The following is an 8,182-nucleotide window of genomic DNA, read 5'->3' as shown; positions in this document are numbered from 1 at the left end:
TTCCTGGCCCCTCAGGACTGCAAGTCACAAGCCGTAGGAAGACTCCATCCTAGGTCTTGTAGCAAAAGATCCTTGTAGCCGAGTTGGGCCGTGTTGCTGGTGGCCATTGTGGAAGCCACCTAGCCACGGCACATCTGATTGGCCTCTGGAAGCCTGGCCTTAGGGACACTGATGACACCGTTGCTGGGAGGTTGTGGGCTGTGTCTGGGAGGGGGTGACAGAGTATGATTCTCAGAGGTGAGAAGTTAAACTGGGTCCACATCTGGGAGGGAGTACTTTTGAGGAGGGTCTGGAGGATGGGCAGGTTTAGAGAGCTGAGCCAGGGCGGTCAGCAGGGAGTGGGAGGGTCTGGGTAGAGGCTCTGGCCGGGCGGGATGTCTCCAGAGGACCCCCCCCCCCCCCCCCGGGGGGGGCGTCCGCAAGGAGAAAACCCAAGATCCTCTTTTTTTTTTTTTTTTTTTATAAATTTATTTTTTTTTTTTTTGGGTTTCTTGGGTCTCCGTTTTCTGCCCTCGGCTTTTTTCCGGTTGGGGGGAGCAGGAGCTTCTTTTTTTTTTTTTTTTTTTAGGAGCTACTCTTCGTTGCGGTGCGCGGGTTTCTCATTGCAGTGGCTTCTCTTGTTGCAGAGCACCAGCTCTAGGCACGTGTGCTTCAGTAGTTGTGGCATGCAGGCTTTAGTAGTTGTGGCACGTGGGCTTCAGTAGTTGTGGCTCGCGGGCTCTAGAGCGCAGGCTCAGTAGTTGTCGGGCACGGGCTTAGTTGCTCCGCGGCATGTGGGATCTTCCGGGACCAGGGCTCAAACCCGTATCCCCTGTATGGCAGGCAGATTCTTAACCACTGTGCCACCAGGGAAGTCCCCAAAGCTCTTCTTATCGTCCACGTTGTCATTGTCACCACGTCTAGGACATAGGATCGGAGGGGAGGGCCCAGCGCCAGGGGGAAAGAGCAGCAGGACCACCAAGCAAGACGTAAGCCCCCAACCAGAAGGAAGCGTGGCAGGCGAGAGGGGCCCACAGGTCTCGGAAAGCAGGCCCCGCCCCTCCCGTTGAAGCCTCGCCCACTATCGAGGCCACGCCCCCAGTCCGTGTCGGAGCATCCTAGGACCTCTGCAGACCCCAGGGCGCACCCGCCTCGCTGGCCACCCTCCTCCCGTGCCCTCCGTGGCATTCCGCCCCCATCCTTTGCGTGCTCATCCTCACACGGGTTCCTTACACTGTGGTGTGGGGATGTCAGGGTGTGACGACCAGGACAACAGAAGGTCCAGGGATGAAGAGGGTCATGGGCCTACCCTCCTGCCAGTCCCAGGGCAGGAGGACACAACCTGGGCAGGTGGGCTGCTTGGAGCCCTTCATCTGGACCCCCTCTTTGGAACAGGAAGCACTGTCCCCAGACATGGGACAAGAACACCAACCATAGCCATCATAGAGGCTACCATGGCAGACCTGCACACACCTGGGGATTATTGCTCCAGTAACCAGGGGTGCTACTTGTCCAGAAGCCATGCCCAGGGAGGATGGTCCTGGGACCCAGCTAGCAGGTGATCAGAGTCAGCGACAGGTATGGGAAGGTGTACTTGGTCCAGCTGGCAGCAAGACAACACAGAGTGCAAATCACAGGGCAGAGGGTAACCAGGGCATGGGACCCAGAACAAGGCCTGATGGACAGAAGACCCCTCCAGGTTGGGAGAGCTGTAAGAGGGTTCTGCCTCTGAGCTACAGAGCAGGGACTTACCTGGTCAGCCCCCTCCAGCCTCAAAGCTGGCTCGGCCCCTGGGGCTGGGTTAGAGCTAGGGGTGGAGGCAGGGGAAGAAGAGCCAGTCATGTGGCTCCAGCTATCTTGGGGCACGAAGTTAAGCCTGACCTGAGACTCCACCTGCAGGGGTCAGAGGCCCAGTTCTGTGCCCCATCTGCCATTCTGACCAAAGCCACACTGTTTCCGCTGAGGTCGTCTGAGGCCCAGGCCTGGAAGGGGTTGAACGGTGGAGCCTCAGGAGCTCTGGTTGCTAAGAGACAGTTGGAGGGAAAGCTGGTCCCAGGATGCGGCCCCAGCAGCAAAACCTCTTGGGAGGGGCTTCCCTGGTGGCGCAGTGGTTAAGAATCTGCCTTCCAATGCAAGGGACACGGGTTCGAGGCCTGGTCTGGGAAGACCCCACATGCTGCGGAGCAACTAAGCCCGTGCGCCACAACTACTGAGCCTGAGTTCTAGAGCCCACGAGCCACAACTACTGAGCCCACATGCCACAACTACTGAGCCCACGTGCCACAACTACTGAAGCCCAAGCTCCTAGAGCCCGTGCTCCGCAGCAAGAGAAGCCACGACAATGAGAGGTCTGAGCACCGCAACGAAGAGTAGCCCCCACTCGCCACAACTAGAGAAAGCCCACATGCAGCAACGAAGACCCAACGCAGCCAAAAAAAACCACCAAAAAACAAAAACCTCTTGGGAATATCCTACAGTGCCCCAACATTATCGCTGGACACACCATCTCACACCCAGCCACACTCACAGATGCCCTCACGCTTGCACACCCAGGGTTAGGAAAGCCGTGTTCGGCCCAGCAGCTCAGTGCAGTCTGGGTGGCCTGGCCACATATGGACAAGGCTCACAGCCACCACCACCTCCTGCCTGGGGAACACCCCATTCCTCCCTCTTAAGGGCAGTCCAGACACTAGAGGCAGAGATGGAGGCCCTTGAATGCCAGGTACAGGAAGTCGGACTTCATCCTACAGGCAAGCGGGAGTGAGGGTGGCCTGGTCAGATCCGGGTTTCATCAGGCTGCTGTGGACACTCGGGAAGAACGTGGTTGGGGACAGGATGCCCAGCGAGTGGTACTGCTGTGTGTGAAGGGGTGAAGTAGGGGCCTGAGCTGGGTGGGGCCTGGCAGGCTGCAGCAGTGGGGCTGGGGGCTGGGGAAAGTCAAGGCCTCTGGCATTCTCCCTGGGATGCCTGGGGACGGCTCACACCTCCAGGGGTCTTTGGGGGCCCCGTTGTGGAGACCCAGCAGAGGCAGTGCTACTCAGCTTTCCAGAAGCCCTTCGTAAGTGTGGCTTGCTCCACTCCCATCCCAGCTGCCCAGGCTGCCGTGGACACCCAGACAGACACCTGAGCTCCTGTCAGGGCAGGTGCAGAACGACACAGCAGTGTCCCCAGGATGCTCGTTGCCCTGAAACTGACCTGTAACTGCAGCTCCTGGAGCCTTCCGGAACCCAGATCTCTACCTGAGATCAAACCAAAGACTTAGTTTAAGGTCCCTCGCTTGGCTCGCAGCCTCCCAACACTGACCCACTTCACTGTGTCCTTGGGCCTCCCCCTGACCTCCTTGGGCCTTGGCTTTCCCACCTGCAAAATGAGAGGGGGCTGAGATGTCTCCCTCACCCTCACTCCCACCCCATGCACTTCTGGGTGCCAGGCCCCTGCAGACTGATGGGGCCACGGAGGGGTGCAGACACACTGGAGGGACAGACAGGTACTAGGAAGGTGACACTCATGACACATGAAATGGAGAAGAGGGGGAGGGGGGAGGAGTTCAGGGTGGGGACGTCAAGGTGCTCCTGAAGGCTGGAAGGGGGGAGAGCCCCGCCCCTCCCTCCTCAGCCCAGCGAGCAGCACCGGCTCCTGCCCACAGCCCTGTCGATGAACAGATAAGCTGTCATTAGTAGCAGCTACCAGTAACCACCAATAGGTGTGAAGCCTATTGAGTTAGAGGCCTGAGTCATCCAGCAGCGCACACCTGGGCCTTAAAGTAACTCTAAGATATCGTCATTCAGAAATGAGGAGACAGACGAGTGGTGCACGTCACTCACTGTCAGTGAGTGGCCACGTAGGGTGGCTGTGACCCTAGACGGGGGAGGCGTGCAGCCCTGGGGGCCAGGGTCGGCAGGGTGCTGAGGACCCCTCCCTGTAGCCCTGGGCAGCCGGTCCGGAGAGCCTTTGGAGTGAAGCCCAGGTCCACCACCCCGGGATCCAGGAGCCTAGGGCCCAGTCCACACCCTTCCCTCTGGCCTGCCCTGAGTTTTGGAACAGGAAGTGGGAAAAAGGGTCACCCGCCTCCCCGCATCCCGCCCCACCAAGGCTGTGTCTGGTGGCTGTTAGGATTTCAAGAGATAAAGCCTACTAAGTACTTAGCCCAATGCCTGGCGGAGACGAGGTGAGAAGGGAGTGGACCAGAGGAGGATTCTAACCAGAGAAGATGGAAGCCAGGGCACCCTGGGGTCCAGTGACAGCAGCAGCCAAGGCGGTGGGAAGGGGCAGGTGAGGGAGTGACAAAGGGGATGCCGGAGCGGGGTGGGACCAGCCCCCAGAGGAGCTAGAATGGAGGGCCCAGGGGATCAGGAGCCAGGCCTCCTTCAACACGTGCCCGCCCCCCACCCCAGGTCAGCAGCAGATCACTTCTGTGCTGAGCTCTGAAGGGGGCACCAAGGAGGGCTGGGGAGCATCACCACCTCCCAGACCACCCACCACTGTTGTTTGCCCACAAGGCCAGACCCCAGAGCAGCACACTGTGCCCGGCTAGGACCCAGCTCAGTCAGTGGCCCCTGGGCAGGAGGGTGCAGGGCTTGGGGGGCCAGGGGTCCCAACTGGCTGGTGAGAGAGATGAAAGTCCCTCTGAGATGAGAAATCTGGGTCCAACATGTAACCCGATGGATTCCTTTTTGGCCTAACAGGCCCAGAGCCAGTACCTGCAGGCCCAGGCGTGACTGCCACCCTCCAGCCCCACCTCCCACGCAGCACTGCCTGGCACCCCGTTCAGCTGGGCCCTGGGCAGAGGTGCTTTGCTGTTGGAACTGCAGGCACAGGCGCTGCTGCCTGCAGGTGTGGGAGCTCGTGGGCTCCAGGCCCTCTCCTGCGGGTGTGAACTTGAGTGGCAGGTTATCGATCCTCTCTGGCCTCAGTTTACTCATCCGTCAAATGGGGATGTGGTAGCAGCACTCACTTACCAGGGGCGGGAAGTGGCGAGGATAAAAATGTGTGTAGAAGCGCCCTCGGGGAGCTGACGGAAGGCAGACTCATGCAGCCATGAAACCATGTCAGAGTTACCTGACCAGTCCCCTCAACCTCTGGGGAGGTCACGAGGCAGCAGGAGGTGCTGGGAAGCTTCCAGCAGGCAGGGTTCTGGAACACAGGCCATGGGAGCGCTTTACCTCTCCTCCTAGTTCCTAGTTCCCCCTCTTCTACAGGGCAGGGTGGGTCCGGGCCCCTCCTCTGAGCCCTGCGGTGTTAATGTGGGCCTTTGGGACAGAATGGCTGGAGCTGCTCACTGTTAGGCGTGGCCTGTCACTCTCAGCGGAGAAGGGCACCTGCACAGTCCCTATCCTGGGGCCCCTGCTGCCTGGGGGTATGGGGGGGGCGAGTCCCTCTGCAGCCCCTCCCCAGCTTGGAAGCACCGAGAAGCACCCCTGTCCTTTTTGAGGTACTGTCCCCAGGCTGCTTCCTCTCAGGATGAGGGAGATGGGCATTGCCCTGCCCCGCCGCCGAGGCTCTGGAAGCCCCTGGAAAGAGCTGCGAGCCCTGGTGACACTCGGCCTGTAGCCCAGCCTCCCCAGAGCCTAATCCCAGGAACAATACAGGCTCCCAGCAGGAGGCTTTGTCAGGGCTGGCGCTCCCCACCCAACATCTCCAGTCTGGACAAGCACCCAGCCGGGGGCATGTGAACTGTTAGAGCCAGAGGCTCAGGTTCAAGTCCCCACCCAGCAGCTGTGCAGCCTCGGGGAAGTTGCTCGACCTCTCCTGCTCAGCTCACCCACCTACAAAGTGGGAGTCACGTGGTAAGAGCTTTCTCTGAGAATCATAGTTTTACCAAGTTGGCAAGTACCTACAAAGGAGCCTGGCCCTTAGGGCTAAAAATCTAAATTTCAGAGGAGGGGCAGGGCTGAGAATGGCCAAGGGGCTGCTCAGACAGGCTGAGTGGGCAGTGGGTCACAGCTGCCGCTTTCCAGAATTCCACAGCACCAAGCGCCCGGCAACAAGCCCACAAGGGCAGCAGCAGGATGTGATACAGAGCCCAAGGGTCCAGCAGTGGTTCTGAAGGTGGAGAGCAGCGGGAGATGAGCTGGCAGGTCCGAGGAAGCTGCAAAGGGATGCCACAGGAAGGAAGCCCGTCCATCCACTCATTCATTCATTTATTCACTGATTCACTCACTTTTTTGTTCATTCAATGTGTTTATTGAGCACCTCTTATGTGCTGGGCGGTGTTCTAGGTGCTGGGGAGATTTCTTCCCCACCTCCTCCACGTATGAATCATCTGTTCCAGAGGTGAGAGGCAGGCTTTAAACAGTATGTACAAGGCCAGCTGGAGTGCAGGGAAAGGGTGTACCAGGCGTGGGGGGAGGGGTCAGGGGTGGCCTCACTGATGAGACAGAGCAAGGAAAGCATGTCTAGGACCAGCTTCATGGACCAGCACAGGGTCCCAACCCAGGACTTATGCTCTGCCCGCTGTCTTGAGAGTCTTGATAATTTTACCTTTGGATGTGTGTTTCCCTGCCTCTTGACTGCCCACTCCTCTGCTGGCTGGCGCCCCGGACCCCATCAGAGCCACACACACAGACCAGACCAGCAGCTGCTGCCATCTTCTGCCCCCCCTGGGAACCTGGGCACAGGGAGGGTCAGGGGCTGTCACACACGGCCCCCGGCATCTCAGGGTAGGACATGGAGGCGGCTGCCCCATGCTGGCCAGCTACACAGCATGTTCAGCATGTTCTGTAGGAGATCTGGCAGCCCCTTGGGGGTCACCCATGGTAAGGGGCGATCGCTTTTCTAGTAGGGGTTACTCAGCAGCCTGTGATTTGTGCATGCGCAAGTGTGGGACCCTGTGTACCCGTCAGGGTCTGCAAGTCCATGGCAAGCATCCCTTTGCCCCAGGGACTGCAACATTAAATAACAAATTAAAAAGACCTTGACAGGTCAAGAGAGAGCCTCTCTCTTGGAAGAAATGAAAACCTTTTATATTTTGGTACTTTTAATGATACCTTTTTTTCCACTGCTCTTTGAATGAGGATTCCCACATTTTCATTTCTGCACTGGACCCCACAAATTACAGAGTCAGCTTTGGTCATGTGGAATCTGGGAGGACTTCCCAAGCGGAGGGAAAAGCAGCTACAAAGGCCCTGAGGCAGGAGTGTGGTTGGCACAATCGAGCAAGGCGGCCAGTGTGGCTGGATTAGAGTTAGCGAGGGGACAGCTGCTGGGCATGAGGTGAGAGAGGGCACGGGAGGTGGCAGTGTGTCAACGCAGTAGTAGGCTTTTGCTGGGTGAGATGAAGAGCCAGTGAGAGTTCAGAGAGAGGAGTGAAATGATCTTATTCATTTTAAGAGGATCATGCTGGGTGCTAGGTTGAAAATGGGCTCAAAGGTGGGTGGTGGGTGGTAAGTGGGCAGCAAAAGCAGAAACAGGGGGACCACTTTGGAGGCTTTTGTAGTGATCCGAGCAAGGGATGATGCCCTCTTGGCCTGGAGTGGTTGCCGTGGAGGTGGCGAGACCTGGTAAGATTCTGAAGATGTTCTCAACGTAGAGCTGAAAGAATTTCCTGGTAGACTGGATATGGGGTATGGGTCAAAGAGGACTCAAGGACCACTCCGAGGTTATGGCCTGAGCGATTGGAAAGATGGGGGTGCCCTCAACTGACATGAGAAAGTCTGTGGGAGAAGTGAGGGGGGGAACCAATCAGCTTCCGATCACTGCTAGAACACATTACTGCAAAGGGAACCAATCAGTTTCCGATCACTGCTAGAACACATTACTGCAAAGGGAACCAATCAGTTTCCGATCACTGCTAGAACACATTACTGCAAACTTGGGGGTTTAAAGCAGCGCATTTTTTATCTTACAGTTCTGGAGCCCAGACGTTTGAAATCAGTTTCACTGGCCTAAAGGCAAGGTGTCAGCAGGGCCAGTTCCTTCTGAAAAACTGTGTCCTTGTCTTTTCTAGCTTCTGGGGGCCACCTGCTTTATTTGCTTCATGACCCCTTCCTCACATCACTCCAACCACTTGCTTCTGCTGTCACATCTCCTACTTCCTCCTCTGACCATCTCCCCTCCCTTTTTTGTGTTTTTTTGGCCACTCCTGGTGGCATGTGGGATCTTAGTTCCCTGACCAGGGATAGTGTCCCCTGCATTGGAAGTGCAGAGTCTTAACCAATGGACCACCAGGGAAGTCCCTCCCCTCGCTTTTATAAGGACACACGTG

Source organism: Aethalodelphis obliquidens, unplaced genomic scaffold, assembly GCF_003676395.1.
Source record: "Aethalodelphis obliquidens isolate GAN/ISIS:26980383/991018 unplaced genomic scaffold, ASM367639v1 scaffold21, whole genome shotgun sequence".
NCBI lineage: Eukaryota > Metazoa > Chordata > Mammalia > Artiodactyla > Delphinidae > Aethalodelphis > Aethalodelphis obliquidens.
This window is presented reverse-complemented; position numbering follows the sequence as displayed.